At 45.9% G+C, this 18,539-nt stretch overlaps 2 long non-coding RNA genes across 13 annotated transcripts; one reads left to right on the forward strand and one right to left on the reverse strand.

The window, feature by feature from the left end:
* The first annotated feature begins 1,197 nt into the window (after window positions 1–1,197).
* LOC127000743 (uncharacterized) lies at window positions 1,198–2,800 on the forward strand. Of its 10 annotated transcripts, none has more exons than XR_007754477.1 (3): window positions 1,346–1,490; window positions 1,695–1,739; window positions 2,059–2,800. It is a non-coding gene; the product is annotated as an uncharacterized LOC127000743 (long non-coding RNA). The 10 variants fall into 10 exon arrangements; XR_007754481.1 differs by having other exon boundaries at window positions 1,413–1,558; XR_007754480.1 differs by having other exon boundaries at window positions 1,480–1,626.
* On the reverse strand, window positions 1,261–2,231 carry LOC127000745 (uncharacterized). Of its 3 annotated transcripts, none has more exons than XR_007754485.1 (4): window positions 2,024–2,162; window positions 1,831–1,956; window positions 1,568–1,767; window positions 1,261–1,363 (listed from the first exon to the last, which is right to left on the reverse strand). It is a non-coding gene; the product is annotated as an uncharacterized LOC127000745 (long non-coding RNA). The 3 variants fall into 3 exon arrangements; XR_007754486.1 differs by having other exon boundaries at window positions 1,831–1,893; window positions 2,024–2,157; XR_007754487.1 differs by lacking the exon at window positions 1,831–1,956 and having other exon boundaries at window positions 2,091–2,231.
* Window positions 2,801–18,539: the final 15,739 nt, after the last annotated feature.

An 18,539-nucleotide genomic window follows, 5' to 3' on the forward strand; every position in this document is an offset into this window, starting at 1 on the left:
AAAAAGAGGTTGCATCCATTTCTTGAGCGGACTGATGTCATTGCCGCAGCTGTCATGGGCCCCAGGTTTAAGCTGGCATGGATGCCATGTAAGAAAATGCAAAAGGAAAAGGTTTCCAAGATTGTGGACCTAATTATTTCCGAGTCAACTCAGTCGACCTTGAAGAAGAAAACATTTCAAGCGAGTGAGCCTTTCGTCTTTTCGGCTGGCATGAGTGCAACATGACCTCGTCTTTTTGCCTACATGCCTCCAGCTGGGCAAATGATGGCAAGTGCATCAACAAATGACACTACAGTGGTGAAGGCAGAACTTGAAGCTACCCAGAAGAAGGTGTTTTGCCTTTTGATGTCAATCCACTGAGGTACTGGCGTGATGCAAAAAGCTTCAAAAATTTGAAGCACTTTGCCAAGAATATTCTAGGGTGCTGTGCAACAACATGGACGCCCCGGGAAGCATGTCACATCCACGAACATAAAAAAAAAAGTCCCCGCAGAGAAATTAAACAGCTGTCGTGATGATAACAGAAAAAGAGCAAAGGGCGGGAGGCGAGGGGGCTGAAAGGGGTGGAGGGAGATGAAGGGGAGGGAGAATGGAAAGGAAAGGGGGCTGATGAAGAAGTTTGAAAGAAATATATGTATAGAGAGCAAGGATGAAAGAAAGGGAGAAATAGAATGAAATAAAGAAGAGAAAAATAGAGGAACAGACGACTAAAGAGAAGTGGCAGCCCAATACAAAGGTTAGGAAACTTTAGTGGGCCGTCCTCGTGAGTCGACACGCTCACTGGTGTTCTCCCTCAGCAGGTGTGTGAATGCAATGGACCTGAATGACGTTAATTGGTGAACCAATTCTTACTATGTAAAATCAATCAATCAGTCAAATCAGAGAAAGAAAATATAATTAAAAAGAAAAATTGGAAGTAAGAAAGAAAAGGGACAAGGATGCTGCGCCGGAAGCCGCGGCGAGGATTCCTGATGATGCTTGTGCGCGTCCCCGAGGCCCATCGGTCCTTCATCCAAGAACCGATAAACGCGGTGACCGGCGCCTTCACGGCATTTATGATTAATTTTATAATCCAGTCTGGTAGTTTTAAGAAGCGAGTTCTTGCATCCGCCCTATTCGAATCGGCGGGGCGGTGGAGCGCCAGCGAGCCCAAGGTCTCCCAGGCGAGCATGGCAGGACTGAAGGGCTCCCGGCAGGGCGCCTCGGCGTCCATCGGGACCCTGACGGAGGTGCCGGAGAACTTTCGGCTACAACGCCGGGCAGGTGGGGCTCGTTAGCCGTGGTAGGCAATTCACCTAGGAGAGCAAACTCCGAACAATAAACCCGGGCAGGTGGGGCTCGTTAGCCGTGGTAGGCAATTCACCTAGGAGAGCAAACTCCGAACAATAAACCCGGGCAGGTGGGGCTCGTTAGCCGTGGTAGGCAATTCACCTAGGAGAGCAAACTCCGAACAATAAACCCGGGCAGGTTGGGCTCGTGAGCCGTCATAGGTAATACACCTAGGAGAGCAAACTCCGAACAATAAACCCGGGCAGGTTGGGCTCGTGAGCCGTCATAGGTAATACACCTAGGAGAGCAAACTCCGAACAATAAACCCGGGCAGGTTGGGCTCGTGAGCCGTCATAGGTAATACACCTAGGAGAGCAAACTCCGAACAATAAACCCGGGCAGGTTGGGCTCGTTAGCCGTCATAGGTAATACACCTAGGAGAGCAAACTCCGAACAATAAACCCGGGCAGGTGGAGCTCGTTAGCGAAAGCAGTTCATCTAGGAGAGCAAACTCCGATTACAAAACCGGGCAGGTGGAGGTCGTTAGCGTGAGCAGTTCACCTAGGAGAGCAAACTCCGATTACAAACCCGGGCAGGTGGAGGTCGTTAGCGAAAGCAATTCATCTAGGAGAGCAAACTCCGATTACAAACCCGGGCAGGTGGAGGTCGTTAGCGAAAGCAGTTCACCTAGGAGAGCAAACTCCGATTACAAACCCGGGCAGGTTGGGCTCGTGAGCCGTCATAGGTAATACACCTAGGAGAGCAAACTCCGATTACAAACCCGGGCAGGTTGGGCTCGTGAGCCGTCATAGGTAATACACCTAGGAGAGCAAACTCCGAACAATAAACCCGGGCAGGTTGGGCTCGTGAGCCGTCATAGGTAATACACCTAGGAGAGCAAACTCCGAACAATAAACCCGGGCAGGTGGAGCTCGTCAGCCGTGGTAGGCAGTCTGCCTAGGAGAGCAAACTCCGAACAATAAACCCGGGCAGGTGGAGCTCGTCAGCCGTGGTAGGCAGTCTGCCTAGGAGAGCAAACTCCGAACAATAAACCGGGGCTTGTGGTGCTCGTTAGATGTCGTAGACAATCCACGTGATGGGAACACCAAAGAAAAGGAAAATAAAAAGGAACACCTGAAAAAGGAAAATATAGTAACAAAACATCAAGAAAATAAAATAAAAAACACAGATCATCCACCTTCAGGCCCTAACATCTCCAAAATTATGGGTGAGTCTTTTCTGGGGAGAAAGAGGCTCATCCAGACCAAAGAACATCAAAAAGGGATGATATAGAAAGATACACCAAAAAAATGGGAAAAAGAGAAAAAAACATCGCAAAAGAAAAGTAACAACAATAACAGAACAACGTCAAGAAAAGTAACATACAAAGAAACATCATCCACCATTCGGCCCCAAACTAACATCACCAAAATTATGGGTGGGTCTCTTCTGGGAGGAAAGCGGCTCACCCAGACCAACGAAGAACATCAACAAGAGGATGATATGAAATAAAAGAACATTAAAAAACACGAAGAAAAGAAATAAGAAGAAAAAGAACAGAAAAAAACATCGGAAAAGAAAAACAAGAAGAAAAACACATCAAGAGAAGAAAAATATAAGAAACATCATCCACCTTTCGGCCCCTAACTAACATCACCAAAATTATGGGTGGGTCTCTTCTGGGAGGAAAGCGGCTCACCCAGACCAACGAACATCAACAAGAGGATGATATGAAATAAAAGAACATCAAGAAAGAAAAACAACAGCAAGAAAACAAAGAAAAAGATAAAGAAAAGAAAAGGAAAAAGAAACAAAAAAGAAAAAAGAAAAACACCAAAATAAAATAAAACAAAAACAAAAAAATAATCCAAATAAATAAATAAATAAACAAATACAGAATACAGTAAAATTAACGAACTAACTAACTAATTCAAACTGTCTAACTATTAAACTACCTATCTAACTACCTATCTAACTAAGGGTACTATACAAGGGTACTATTGGACTACCTATTAACTAACTAACTATCAAATCATCTAACGATCGAACATGTATTTGTCTGACTCTTTATCTATTTATCTGCATGGCTATCTATCATTATGTTTATCTATCCATCGTTTTTTTTCTTTTTGCAGTTAAGGAAGCAGCTCAAGGGCAAAAGTAGATAAATAAATAAAAAATCCGCATAAATAAAAATAAGTTCTATCTCTATATCCTTTATTTGTTTATTTGTTTATCTTATTTGTTCATCTTATTTATTTGTTTACTTATCTAGTCCGTCATCAGTCATGGTCAGTTCTACCTACACGTTTTCCTGCCACAATTTTTTTTTCATTGTGTAGTCCTTAGTTCCGGTCCGACCTTGAGCTGGAAGGGAAGGACGGGGGCAGGGAGGCAAGAAGAGGGAGGGAGGGAGGGGGGAGGTAGGACAGAGTAATAGGAAGAATTTGGATTACAATGGTTCCCCCCCCCCCTCTGCAGCCAAAAAATAAAACGAAGAAAAGCGTCAAGTAAAAAAAAAATAATAAATGGTAGCTAACAATGATAAAGAGTTTGCTAAAAAAAATGGAAATCGATGAGGTAAGGACTTGGCAGTTTTATTTTCTTTCTTTCTTTTTTTTTCAACACAGAAGACAGAAAGCTCAAGGGCCAAAATAAGAGGATACAGAAAAAAAAGATCGCTACGTCGCTGCTCCCCAATCTTTATCCTTTTGATTATCTGTGTCTTGAATGTGGCAGAGTAAGAGACTTTGTATAACTACTGATATTTGTACTCTTCCGGGTATACCCCATTCACGGTGCTCAATAATGATGATAACAGTATAGCAGCAAGTAGTACGCAGTAGCTAGCGAGGCGGCACCTTTTAGCACTTCAGTTTCCGTCACAACCTTACGGCACATTTCTTAAACTTCGTCGAGCGTTTAAAACTCATTCTCCGCTCTCTATTGTTACGTACTTTACAGAGAGAGAGAGAGAGAGAGAGAGAGAGAGAGAGAGAGAGAGAGAGAGAGAGAGAGAGAGAGAGAGAGAGAGAGAGAGAGAGAGAGAGAGAGAGAGAGAGAGAGAGAGAGAGAGAGAGAGAGAGAGTATATGTGTGTTAACCGTTGCACTTAGCCATGACGCCAAAGGAAGAAAACTGGAGGTAAAGGTAAAGGCTGGTGCATACGCTATTCTTCTCACGCTATCTTCTCACGTGGTTGACGGCTCTTTCGGCCACCTCTTCGGATTCTTTACAGGAGAAGCGAGTAGCGGGCTTTTTTTTATTGTTGTTTCCTTTTTGTGTGCCCTTGTGCTGTCTCCTTTGCTGTAAAAAATAAATATAGCTGTGTGTGGCTGCGGTAGGTACTCATCTCCGCACCGTTGACCCTTTGAGCTCGTGGTAGGCAAGAACCTGTTAGTTACCGGCACCATCTGAGAGGGTGTTTAGTAAGGCCGGCAATTTTTACACTCCTAAGCGAGCAAAACTCGGCCCGGAAACCTTCCGGGCATTAATGATGATAAAATGCAATTATGATGTGAAGTGTAAACTTGTGAAAAAAGTATCTTTATATTTTTTGTATAATTTCAGGAGTATTTTTATTTGTATCTTTGAAATCTGGAATAGGAGTATTTTTATTTTTATTTGTATTTTTAGATTCAGGAATAGAAGTATTTGTATTTGTATTTGTGTTTTTAGATTCAGGAATGAAAGTATTTGTAATTGTATTTGTATTTTTGGAATCCCGAACAAAAGTATTTGTATTTGTATTTGACTTATAAAAAATCAGTATTTGATCCAACCCTGGCCACAATACACACACACACACACACACACACACACACACACACACACACACACACACACACACTCTTCCCAAGGCCGAAACTTGTGAAGAGTGAAAGGCGAGGAGGAGATGGTTGAGGGAGGGCAAGAGGCGATAGTGTAGACCAGCACCGCAACCACACACACACACACACACACACACACACACACACACACACACACACACATTCCTGGAGGCCGAGATTTCTGAAGGGTGAAAGCAAGCAAGAAGTGTCGAGGGAGAGCAAGACGCGGTAGAGTGTAGACCCATACCACAAGCACACACACACACACACACACACACACACACACACACACACACACACACACACACACACACACACACACACACACACACACACACACACACACACACACACACACACACATACATACACACACATACAAGTACATACACACACTTCTGGGAGCCAAGACTTGTTAGCGGTGAAAGGTGAGGAAGAGAACGGAATCGAGGGAATGCAAGATGTGACGGAACGGAAATGTAATAAAACATACATACATACATACACACATATACATACATACATACACACATACATACATACATACATACATACATACATACATACATACACACAAGCACTGAGGAGGGTAATGGCCGTATTCTTCAACACTGCGGCGCCCTCAAGACATAAATTTTTCTAAGGCTTTCGTAGTAGGCGTTTTGGGCATTTCCAAAGGACGTTTAATGACCCTGGTGGTACTTTGACCCTTCCTCTGTACCATGAACCTAAGCAACACAATTAACAAAGCTTTCGTAGGCGTTTTGGGCATTTCCAGGGGTAGTTGAATGACCCTGGTGGTAATCTGACCCTTCCTCTGTACAGTGAACCTAAGCAACACATTTAACAAAGCTTTCGTAGGCGTTTTGGGCATTTCCAGGGGTAGTTTAATGACCCTGTTGGTAGTTTGACCCTTCCTCTGTACCATGAACCTAAGAAAAACATTTGACAAGACTTTCGTAGTAGGCGTTTTGGGCATTTCTAGGGGTAACTTAATGACCCAGGTGGTAGTTTGACCCTTCTTCTGAACCTTGAACGCGAAAAAACACTCATTTTTACCCGATTAATCTCCTTTTCGACCTCTGGAAATAATTGATGTGATAGGTGGAAGCGTCTGAGAATACCAACCTCAGAATCACGGGATGGAATCTAGGGAGCATTTTCGCTTGGTCGACTTTTCCTTAAATAGTTGTTGTGAAAAGTTGTTAGGCGGCTTTGTCATCTGTCTTTGAGGTGGAGGCTGCCTTTCCTGATGACCGAGGAGGAGGAGGAGGAAGAAGATTTATACACTATAATCGCTGCTGTGTGTGTGTGTGTGTGTAATTCACCTCTTGGTCTGCTGCGGGTCTCTCTCGAGACAGCCAGCCGTTCCCCTACGGAAGAGCACAGAGCTCGTAGTACCGATCTTTGGGTAGGACTGAGACCACTCACACACAACACACCGCGATAACGAGGTCACCACTCCTTGCCTGACGTCGCGTACCTACTCACTGCTAGGTGAACAGGGGCTACACGTGAAAGAAGATAAGCCCAGCTTATCTTCACCCGGCCGGGGAATCGAACCCCGGTCCTTCTGGTTGTGAGGCAGACGCTCTATCCACTGAGCTACCGGCCCGTGTGTGTGTGTGTGTGTGTGTGTGTGTGTGTGTGTGTGTGTGTGTGTGTGTGTGTGTGTGTGTGTGTGTGTGTAGGCGTGGGCGGGCCTGGTTCCTTCCCAACACACATACGCCTAGTAAGTGTTTCCCGCTATGGACTAGTGGTTTTCGATGATTGTGTAAACAGTAAGGCGGGACGGGGAATGCATGAGGAGGAGGAGGAGGAGGTGCCAGGCGAGCAATAATCCCCGCCCGACCTGTTCTGTCACCCAGACCAAGATGATTGAGCAGGACTGCCTTCCTCAGCCCCGCGCGACGCCTGGGGACACCGTCACGCCTTGGACGAAAGAATATGAAGGTAGGAAAAGGTATAAAACGTTCAAATTAATCCTCAATCTATCTTTTTTGTCACCGAGACCAAGATTATTAACCAGGACCGCTTCCCTCAGTCCTGCGCGACGCCTCAGAACATCATCGCGCCTTGGACGAAAAAATACTTGGCCTAATACTATGAGAGTGAACAAAGGTTAAAAACATAAAGTTAATGTTTACAGTTCACAGTATTTAACACGGTGGATCTTTTTCTCGGATTTTTACGTAAATTTCCAGGAAATACGAGATGAGTTATATCTCCAGGTATTAGAGAATTATCTGAGTAGCGACGTAGAATTAGCTCGCTGCCGTGAACCAACAAGGAGGGAAGGGAGGAGAACGGTTCTCCGAAGATGGCAAGGTGATGTTAGCCACACGAGGACCGCTTCCACTCCTAGCTATATTTGCAAAGCAAGCGAGTGGCTGAGTGGTCAGCGTGCTGGCGCGGCGTTCAAGAAGACGCAGGTTCGCGTCCCGCCCGCCGCGACAAACAAGCTGGTCATTTTTTAGTCACCGCCGAGTGGCCGAGGACTACCCACATGCTGTCCTGAAGACCACCTCTCAATCCGGACTCTAGATTCTTTCGAAAAGATGACCTCCAGGGGGGCAGCATGAATCGAGCAAGATGGCGCCACTATAAACACTTGCCTGCGCCACAACGGGCTGGGGCTGACCACCAGGCTCCGCCAAGAAAGCCTACCGCCGCCTTAGGCCAAACGTAAAAATAAATAAATAAATAAATAAATAAATAAACAAATACTATTTGATTTCACCGTTCGGTGAGGCTACGGCAATGTTTAGAGCCATACGAATGAGCGGCCAGTGTATACATGCCAGACGTGACACTAGTGACGCACACCAAACCCTCCACGCGCCGGTGAGTCAGGACGGAACAACACCGCCGCCAGGAATATAATTATGTGGAGTCCCGGAAGAAAATTATCCGTCTTTAGTTCCCTAATTACTTTTAATGAGCCTAATTTGTGAATTTATCGAAGACAATAGATGTTTTACAGTTAATTGACTAATTTGTTAATTAAACTATTCTAATGAAGGGAGGGAGAGCAGGCGCACGGACACGCTCTCTCTCTCTCTCTCTCTCTCTCTCTCATATTTCCCTTTTTTATGATGTCAAGGCTTTTGGAGGATGGACCTTCCCCCATTTCCTAATTTTGACTTTTTTTTCTATTTGCTTTTTTACACTCTTATCCTTCTTCTCTTCCCCTTCCTTCTCTTATCTTAAAATTTTTCTTCACATCATTTTCTTACTCTATTCCTTTTCCTCAATTTTCTCCTGCTTAGCTCTTTTTTATCTTCTTGCTCTCTTACTATCATTGATCCCTTTTGCTCTTTTTTCTTAATCTCCTTCAATGTGAGTGTTTTGGTCTTCCCGTTTAATTTAAGGCTGTCGTACCATCTCCAAGACGTCGCTATATATCCGTCATAACACTACATCCACCACGACAGAGACCGATGGAACACACTACTCACTCGGCTGCCACTCAGTGTTCCGCCGAAATTAAAAACAGTACATGAATTAATGATCTTATGGCAACACAGCATCAGCCAGTTAGTCAGCCAACATTGTAGTCAACACGGCATCCTGTGGTACTTATAGAGACCAGCGTTCGTACAGTTCACACATGTACATCCTTTCACAAGCAAAATCGTGAACTGTCAACAAAATACGTCCTGGGCCATATTCTCAAACCTTTCGGCGGCCCAGCACACATACTTGGCAAGGCTTTCATAGGAGTTTTGGGCATTTCCAGGGATAGTTTAATGGCCCTGGTGGTAGTTTGACCCCTTTTCTGTACCATGAACCTAAAAAACACTCATGAGAACCCACTTAATCTCCTTTTTGACCTTTGAAAGTAGTTGGTGTGCGGGGTGGAAGCGTCTGAGAATACAGCTCCTGCAGTCTCCTCGGTGGCGGGAACAGACGGGGACACTTGAGCCGAGCGTGGCGGGAATATGGTCAAAACGAGTGCCTTCCCTCCTCCTCCGTTTAATGTTTCGGGCTTAACCTTTTCTTCTCCTACTTGTCCTCCTCATTCCGCACCCACCCCTCCCCTCCTCCTTCTCATTTCCCACCTCCTCCTCCTCCTCGTGTTTGTCCTGAACGAGCGCTATACAAAACACTGCACCCAGTATTTCCACACATATCAGCGCCTCAGTTCCCCTGTTTGAAAAGCCTCACGTAGTAGAAGTTGCTGGGATAAAGGTCAGTGCGATTTTTATTTAGTTAATCATCTTTTCACACTGTCTACTGGTGAAGGAAGGTTGTTGCAGTGGCGGATAACAATTCGAAAAAGAACTCCCGCCGATGTCTGTATTCATGGACTGTTTCGTGATGCTGGGGATAGTTTTACGCGGCTTCTGGATCTTAACACGGAAAATAAACACCCATGAAAACCCGGTCAGTCTTCTCTGTGGCCTTGGGAAGTAGTCGAAAAGGGAGACGGATACGCTTCAGAATACGGACCTGTTGGCGGTAGTGAGTGTTCTAAGCGCTAATTGGTTCACGGATAGAGAGGCCGGTATTACAAGACACTTTCGCTTCTCACATCAGTTATTTCTAAAGGTCAAAGAGGGGATCAATCGGGATCTAACGAGTGTTTCTTTAGGCTCATGCTACAGAGGAAGGGTCAAACTACTACCAGGGTCATGAAACTACCTCTGGAAATGCCCACAACACCTACGAAAGCCTTGTCAAATATGTGAACTTGGGCGACAAAATGTTTTAAAATACGACCAGAAAGTCAATATCCGTCAGGGTTACTTTATTCACAAAAACATACACAGGTCATGGGCACAAACGAGACACATAGGAAACATGTTTGTGTGTATATGCGTGTGTGTGAATGTTGTACTGAGTAGGCAGCATTTATGTGTTGGTGTGTGTAGTAAACCTACGCGTCGCTATAGACCAGGACTCGTATCCTCAAACGTTTCGGGTTCTTGTTGCTACTATTTTTCAAGGCCCCAGAGAAGACAAAACAGGTTCTCATAAGTGTTTTCCCCGTTCATGGACCTACATCCTACGCGTCGCTATAGACCAGGACTCGTACCCTCAAACGCTTCGGGCTTTTGTCACTACTATTTTTCAAGGCCCCAGAGAAGACAAAACAGGTTCTCATAAGTGTTTTCCCCATTCATGGCACAAACCTTGGAAATCTACAACCAAGGAATTGAAACCACCCATAAAAATTCCTACAACCTCTACAAGAGCCCTTTTAACTAGATGTACTAAGGTGTCGAAACGCCCAGTGTTCGTAGTTTAATTTTCATGCACACCCTTTCAAAAGCAATCTCGCAAACTCTAAGTAATATTTACCTTCACTAACGCCAAACTGCTCCAGGATCTTATAAGTTGAATCATCATTTACCTGAAAAGAGAGAAAAAACACGATGAGCTTCATTACCAGACAAAAACAGACCTATAATACCTTAATCTTATAATAGGATTAGTTTCTGCTCCGCTTTGAAGAAAACTGCAACTTTTTAAAAGCTGCCACTTACAGGAAATCTTCCCTGAGTGGCGGTGGAAGGATTTGATTAGGAACAAAGGTGGTGGGCGGCGGGCGGCGGACAGACCCTTGGGCGGCTTGCGGAGGGAGAGACGCAGTGGATATGCCAGGGTCGGTATTTTCAGACGCTTCCACCTCTCACACCAACTATTTCCAAAGGCCAAAAGGGAGAGTAATCGGGGTTTAATGAGTGTTTTCTTATGTTCTAGGTACAGAAGAAAGGTCAAACTACAACCAGGGTCATTAAACTACCCCTGGAAATGCCCACGACTCATACGAAAACTGTATCAAATAGGTGTGGGAGGGTTGGGGGGTGCTGAGAGAGAGAGAGAGAGAGAGAGAGAGAGAGAGAGAGAGAGAGAGAGAGAGAGAGAGAGAGAGAGAGAGAGAGAGAGAGAGAGAGAGAGAGAGAGAGAGAGAGAGAGAGAGAGAGAGAGAGAGAGAGAGAGAGAGAGAGAGAGAGAGAGAGAGAGAGAGAGAGAGAGAGAGAGAGAGAGAGAGAGACAGACAGACAGACAGACAGACACACACACACACACATAGACAGACACGCCGTGGGTATCAACACAGCACTCACACACAAAAAAGAGCTAAAAAAATGCCGTGTGGGCGAGTTTAATTAAGGGCAGCGTTTCTACGGGCGCAGTTTAGTGAGATGGGCCACGGAAGGGTCGACGAAAGAGCTGTCAGCGCTGCCTACCGCCTGTATGTTTTGCTGGTGTGTGTGTGTGTGTGTGTGTAAAACCATTTCTCATAATACGTTACAAGTTTAACATCAAATTGGGAATAACAAAAAATAACTTCCATAATATACAAAAACTACACAAAACTTAATCCACACACACACACACACACACACACACACACACACACACATATACAGCCCCCCCCCCCCATACACACACGCTATTCACAAAGACACATGCATTTACTGAAGCTCCTCGGGCCGGTGTTTACTGTGGTGCGAGTTGTAAGCAGGCGGTGCATCAAGCGGTCCAACTTGGTACACCTCGTCTGTACCCGCGGGATTACACCTAAAACCCGACGCTACGCTAGGCTCTTTCACGCACTCAAAATTTCCCTTGTTAATCTCCTCATTCTTCCTTCTTCCTCCTGTTTAGCTCTTTGTTCTTTCCTCCATTTCTGCTTCCTCACTCCCTCCTTCCCTTCCCTTCATCGTTCCAAAGAGCCACTGACTAATCAGGACTCGTATTCTCAAACGCTTCAGGCTCTTAATACTAATACTTTTGAAGGCCAAGAAGAAGCTAAGACAGTTCCTCATAAGTGTTTTCCCGTTTATGGCACAGAAACCTCGCAAAACTACCTCCAGAGTCCTGAAACCACCCATAAAAATCCCTATAAATTTTACTATAGAGCCTTTTAACTAGATGTACTAAGGTGTCGAAACGTTTGAGAATATGGTCCCAGATCCTTATAAATTAATCGCACACAACAAAGCTTTCATAACCCACTGATGAATAGAGGACGAGTCAGCCCTCACCACTATAACACACGCCTGGCCTTCACACTCGAGCCAGGATGAATAAAAGGGCTATTACACTGGGCAAATTTTCCGTGGATCTTCAGTCAAACCACGATTTCTGCTGGCGTTGATCTCGTATTTCCGGTGTTTTTCTGACGTGTCCGCGATCTCACGAGGCTGAAGGACGACGGTATCACTCACCATCATCTGCAGCAGCAATAACAAGAAACAAATGAAAACCACGCCAGCGGATATCGTGGTTTGACTGAAGTTCCACGGAAAATTTGGCCAGTGTAATAGCCCCTTAAAGAATGGTTCCTTACACCTCGGGGCTTAGAGGACCAACCAGCTTACTCCAAACACGTGGATACCACACCTCTGAGGACGATTAAGGGTAAGGAGATGAACACCGAGGCAACGCGCAGCTATAACGTACGCCCCAAACTTCACTTTACTTACTTATTATACCTCTGAGAAAGATGAACAGTGATAATCAACATGTACTGAGCCTCCTTCCTTAACCTCTCTACCTTCCTTTTACTCAGGGGACAGCAACAACACCAAGCAATGGGCGTCGTTAATAATAATCAGCCTCATATTTCACGGCCTTCACCACCCGCTCCATTCTTGCCTAATTAGCAGAATGAGACGGGGGTATTTTTGCCCGCGGCAGTGTGACAGCATCGTTAGCGTGGCGGCGCCCTGGGCCAGACCTTCGCTCCGAGGAGGACCTGTAATTAAGTCGCTTCCCGGCCGCCTGTGTCACTTCCTGGCCCCCTTGTTCCGTCCCTCTCTGCCTCCCCCCCGCTCCTCCGCCTCCGCCTCCACCTCACATGCACGACACAGCCAGCGACGCGTTAACTCGCCGGACCTTCTCGCTAAGTAGAAAGGCGAAGGACTCCAAGCAAAAGAGACGCTGACTAAAACTCGTGCAGAGAGAATAATGCTTTTAAGGGCAGGCCTTAAGATAGGCAGTTGTAATGAAGCTGTCTTTGGCCTATAGTGATATGTGAACTTAATTCATTATGTAGTACTCCCTTATTGTGTAACGGTGTAAATAAATAAAAATAAAAAATACACTCATTTACGAATACACTCCTTGAAAAAGTCAAGGCAGGGCAGACACAAGCCGGAGTCACGACGCTGTACAGAGGCGGAGGACAGCAAGGAGAGACGTTGGCTAAAACATGTGCAGAAAATATAATGTTTGTTGAGGTGAAGTTTTACGAATACACTCATGTAAAAGGCGGTGCACACGCTATAGCTGCGCGTGGCGGCGGTGCTCATCTCCGTTCCGTTGGTCCTTTGAGCCTGTGGTGGGGGAGTACCCTTGACCTAGAGACACAGGGCACTTCAGTTGACGTGGGTAGTTTGGCACCGGGTTAACTAATTCTTCGTACAGTAAGGGAAGCAGCTCAAGGACAAAAATATAAAAAAAGAAACCTGCTAAAAACTGCTCATATAAAAAAATAAATAGTACTGAGTTGCCACAAGAGAAACTCCGCATGATAGAGACTGAGGTCCATTTTATCAAACTCTTCGCTCATTGAATCAGGGGACAGAAATGGGGGTTGGGGCGGGGCAGAGAGGGGGTTGGGGCTAGGGAGGTTGGGGCGAAAGGGGGATTGGAGAGGAGCAGAGAGGGAGTTGGGGCGAGAGGGGGTCGGGGCGGGGTAGAGAGGGGGACTAAAAGCGGTCAGTTCGAGAATCACAACTTATTTTTTGCAGCGACCGAACTTTGCTTTTGGTTCGCACGAGTCCTGAATAACTATCACCCGAGCCGCGGCGCCGTCACGCGAGGCGGACTGGGCGGGCGGCACCTTCCCAATCTCTCTAAGGGTGTGTGGTTCCTGAGTGAAGACGCTCGGCTGTACCTTCGAAACTAACCACGGGATGTTCTGGAAAATACTCTCATTGTAATTCCCACTCAAAATTACCCTAAGACATCCTACCTACACCTAACTTAACTTAACCGAACTTAACTTGACTTAACCTAACCTAACCTAACAAGCCCTGTTCAAGAGCGGGCGCCACATACCCGTGCAGAGAAGGGAAATACGCGGGCGGGTTAGGCGAGGAACAAAGTGCTCTGACGCTATACTTGAGTCAAAGTGTCTTCTTGCAATATGTATAAAGATCACCACTAACTTCACAAAGACTGCACAGGAACTGTTTATTTACGTGTCAATCTAAGGCATCGATCATCAAAGTTATATTGCTAACACTCATGATGATAAATGAGTCAAACATGAACGATTATATTCCTGAACATATGTGAGCATTCTTAGACGCTTCCACCTCTTACATAATTTACTTCTTAGGCCAAAAAAGAGGTAAGACGCGTCCTCATGAGCGTTTTTTCACGTTCATGGTACACAGGCTTTGTCAAACTAGCACCAGACTCATATAACTACCCCTAGAAAAGCCCACGACTCCTGCGAAACCCTTGTAAAATGCATGTGTTTGGGCGACGAAATGTTTAAGAATGTGACCCAAAAACTCCCTGGAACGACACACGCCTTACAACAACTGCCACACTTTGGCCACAGCACAGCGGGCCGTGGCAGTGTGTGGGTCTGCGGTCGCCGGGCACGAGAGTAAAACTTATCGGCGCTCTCTGCCACAGCCTTGCGTGCTGCCGCGGCGCGGAACCGACCCGTCACGACGCTAATTGACCACAGAACACGATGCAAATGCAAAACAGGTTCCTGGAAAGCTTGTAAAACGATAATGTGAAATTTGTATTATGACTGCGGTGCAGCAATGTGTGCCGTGCGATGCCTCCGTGTTGAGTACGACACGAAAAAGCTGCCGCCGCTTCCTGTTACCTGAGCATAAAAGTTGGGCAGCAAACCATTAATCAGAGGCGTCAGTTTACCGGCGAGGCATCATTAATACCACGCACAGGAAAATTGAGCTCCAAAAATTATCTTTTGTGCAAGACGGAGGAGTCCTGCGAAGCCGCTGTCTTGGTTTCCTCTTGAGACAACTTGGCCCTCGAGGCTCGGCCCTGAAGACGCCAGCTGGGTGGGCCGCGGGAGCTCGAGCGGACAGTGGCCAATGGTGCATGATTTCCGCTGCTTTTAGCTCCCAATGACCCCGCTGGGCAGGGTGGCCGCGGCCCCTCCCGCTAGTGGCCCGCCGACGCCCCGCACACCCAAGGGGGCTCTCCTGCTGCTGTGCGTACGGCCTAGACTGGCGTGCGTGGCGTGCGACCTTAATGACCGCCCGGCTGGTTTCTTATCAACTAATGGATCTGGATCTGGATTTGGACAATAATGAGCAGGGCATCCGTACAGGTGCATAACACGCATATTTGTTGGCTGTTGGGGGGACGGGGGAGCCGAGTGTGCAGGGGAGGGAAGTGAATCAAGTGTAATTGTTAGTGTTGGTGTGTTGTGGTGACAAGTGAGTGTGTATTTGTTTTCTGAATGAATCTATTGTACCGCAGTCTAAAAAGGGACAGGGATCCATTCTGTCCGCGGCCGCCCGAGCGTGTGCCGCCACTCCAGGGCTCTTGACACGGGGCGAAGTGACGCTGCAAGGTTTTGTCAGTCTGGTTACAAGGCAACTTCGTCATTATATTTGTGCAAATTTATAAATAGTTTTATCGCCGCGCTGATCACATTCGCGGCCTTGTGCTTAACGAACGCTAAGTTTTGGGTCACCTCTTGAAAAGTTATCCATTTTATGCTGTCCCAATAATTACACAGGAAGGATCTTCATAACGCATGCAATCACACAGTCACACACACACACACACACACACACACACACACACACACACACACACACACTAGGAGTAATAAAATTAATGAAAACGTAAGAATTTTAATACTAATAGCAATAATAATACAGCGATTTTATCCACTATTGTAATACTCTACGGCCTGGCAATGCACAGCGCGACAAAAAAGTTCAGCACTCGTAATTCAGTTCCAGGCTGGGCACAAGAGGCCTATCGGGGCAGTGGCCGGCCTGTACAAACAATGTCTACGAGAGTTAGAGGTGAACAGTGTAGCATTTAAATAACGATGCATACCGGGTGAAAATATTAATGATTCAGTAGGTAATAAAGTTAATCGTGCCATTGGTGACAGTCAGTAAATTATATTTAAAATGTTTTATGCTACACAAGCGGCGTACAGGACACATGCCTTGGACAACGATGCGGGTCAAGTACCTCAGCTCTCTTTATCTATTTACTGTGTCCGCCTATAGAGGATGATTGCCTCACTAAGTATCATACGTATCTCTGACAACAAAACGGGTAAATGTAACTCAGCAATCTTTTCCATTTACTGTGTCCGTCTATATAGAATGACAACCACAGTAAGAATCATACGTATCTCTGACAACGAAACCAGTAAATGTAACTCCGCAATCTTTTCCATTTACTATTTCCGTCTATATAGAATGACAACCTCAATAAGTATCATACGTACCCCCTAACCTCAGCCTCTCCCACTCAAGATCGAATGAATATCTCTCCACAAAATGTTCTTCGTTTTCCATCCATCTAAAACCTTAAACGCAAACACCACGTCTTATATCCTAGTATTTCTAACTCTATGACCGGTATTGTCCGATGCTTTCACCCCTCACATCATCTATTTCAAAAGGCCAAAATGATCAGTCGGGTTCTAATGAGTGTTTTTTAGGTTCATGGTACAGAAGAAGGGTCAAACTACCACCAGCCATAAAACTACCTCTGGAAAGGCACACAGCTGCTACGAAAACCTTGTCAAATATGTGTACTTGGGCTCTGGCATGCTTAAGAGGACGGCCCTGTGAAGCTGAGTATTGCGGTCCAGGGCTCGTATTCTCAACCGCCTCGGACTCTTTGATATAATAATTTTTAAAGGCCAATTATAAGATACATCGGGTTCTCAAGCATGTTTTACCTGTTCATGGCGTAGAAACTTTGCATAACTACCCCCAGAGATATGAAACCACACATGCAACTTCTACGAGAGCCTCTTTGAATAGATATACTAAGGCGTCGAAACGTTTGGGATTATGGGTCCAGCTCTCCGCGTGGCTGGCATCCCGCGGCCGCTTCCCCACCGAGGCAAACACTGACGCCCTCCGCCAACACTTCCCGGCACGAGGACGCTGGGCCGGAGCAGTAAGCCGCTCACTCGCCGCCGCCGTGTTGTGAGCGGCAAGCACTCACCGCTGCGGCAACACGACTTGCCTTCCCTGCCTTTGTTCAGCACGGAGGCACGGAGGGAAGCACAGGACGAGGGCTCGCTGCTAAAGGCTCATGCCCACCCCGCGGCCACACTCGTGCAGGTGAGGGTGTGGCTGCCTGCCTTGTTTTGCGTGCACACACCGGCTCGACAAGGCTTGCTCGCTGTGTATCTTCGTGTGTTGGTTTTGTTGTGACCTGTTAGGAGACGGAACAGTGACGTCCATTTATATTCTGATTCTGCTCTGGTCTACACCGAAACAGGACAATGCGAACCTCATATGACGTGGAAATTTATAAGTGTTTGCTGCCACAACCAACGCAAAATATTACTCATATACGCTATGTGTGTGTGTGTGTGTGTGAGAGAGAGAGAGAGAGAGAGAGAGAGAGAGAGAGAGAGAGAGAGAGAGAGAGAGAGAGAGAGAGAGAGAGAGAGAGAGAGAGAGAGAGAGAGAGAGAGAGAGAGAGAGAGAGAGAGAGAGAGAGAGAGAGAGAGATATATAGAAAATCAGACCACACAGACCCCATGGTCCAGACTAGGTGGTCTGTCCTTAAACCTAAGTGATTTTACATTAATCAGATGGCTCCAAAACGTTGCTTTTCTACTCTAGTTAATATTAAGTTCAAGGAAGTGACGGTCGAGCTTGTTTTTAAAGGAGTCAATCGTGTTACACTGGACCACTGATGGTGGGAGCTTATTCCATTCTCGCACTACAACGTTGGTGAAGAAAAATTTGGTGCAGTCTGAATTTACTTGTCTACATTTGAGTTTTGTGCCATTGTTCCTCGTTCGCAAAGTGTCATCGATCATAAACAATTTTGTTCTGTCTACATTCGTGAAACCATTAAGTATTTTAAAACATTCGATCAGTTTTCCTCGGAGGCGACGTTTCTCAAGAGAGAACATGTTAAGGGTGGAAAGCCTTTCTTCGTAGGATTTGTTGCGCAAGGAAGGGATCATTTTGTTGCTCGACGCTGAACACCTTCTAGTTTAGCAATGTCCTTTGCATGGTGGGGAGACCAAAACTGTACCGCATATTCCAAGTGGGGTCTGACTAAACTATTGTAGAGCGGAAGTATTACATCTTTATTTTGAATAAAAAGTTTCTTTTAATGAAGCCCAACATTCTGTTCGCTTTATTTGCTGCATCGATGCATTGATGTGAGAATTTGAGGTTTGACGCGATTTTAATCCCCAGGTCCTTAACGCATTGAACACTTGTGAGTTTAACGCCGCGTATTTCGTAATCGAACTTTTTATTTTTGG

This window comes from Eriocheir sinensis, chromosome 19 (assembly GCF_024679095.1).
Source record: "Eriocheir sinensis breed Jianghai 21 chromosome 19, ASM2467909v1, whole genome shotgun sequence".
NCBI classification, from domain to species: domain Eukaryota; kingdom Metazoa; phylum Arthropoda; class Malacostraca; order Decapoda; family Varunidae; genus Eriocheir; species Eriocheir sinensis.